This window comes from Bombina bombina, chromosome 6 (genome assembly GCF_027579735.1).
Source record: "Bombina bombina isolate aBomBom1 chromosome 6, aBomBom1.pri, whole genome shotgun sequence".
Classification (NCBI taxonomy): Eukaryota; Metazoa; Chordata; class Amphibia; order Anura; family Bombinatoridae; genus Bombina; species Bombina bombina.
Genome location: NC_069504.1, coordinates 951062641 through 951063453, shown reverse-complemented (window position 1 = coordinate 951063453; position 813 = coordinate 951062641).

The window sequence follows — 813 nt, the reverse complement described above, 5'->3', positions numbered from 1 at the left end:
TGTATGTATGCAGGTTTATACATGTGTATATTTAATGAACAAGGTCTCAAATTTCTACCTTTCTACACATGCTGTTCAATACTGTATGCAAAATCCCATAGAATATCCTGCTGGTATAATCTTGATATAGGAGTGGGATATATACTACGTGCTAGTTAATGGTTGTAGGGGCTGCCCAAGATTTCTGATGTAAAATATTATTCCACACCCCTTTAGATTCCCTATGGCATAGCATGTCTCTAAGAATACAGTACCCAAACGCCTTACATATAGTACAAGAGAGTACTTCTTTATATTTTAATAGGGCCTTAGAGGGCCCCTGAAGCTATAATCCCCTACAGGTATCTATAATTCCTTTTCAACACTCAGGGTCTAAATATTATATTAGGGTAACAATGTGCTGCTTGGTATGCTAGGTTCTTCAACTGTGCGGACCTGTGTGTTTGAAGGCATGTAGTCTCATGTATTTATTATTGAGCCATATCCAAAGTTTAGGCTGTACTAGACATGTCGTTCATTACAATGTGCTGAACCCTATAGAGCAATCTGTTGGCATATTTTTAAAGTAAGGGTCTATTGTATATCAGGTGCTATATAATGATTCCCCCCCAAACTGTTTAAGGTAGAGATAACATTATTACAGCATTGGGTCAAAGTGTGGCCCTATTAACATTCTTTCCATTCTCTACCCGTCACCTATATATTTTTACCTTTTGAATATGTCATGGACAAGTACAAGCCTGTATATGTTGCAAATTGTTTATTGAAGTTAGGCTTAGACTAAGTTGGTTGTTTTGATCTATGTTATTTGTC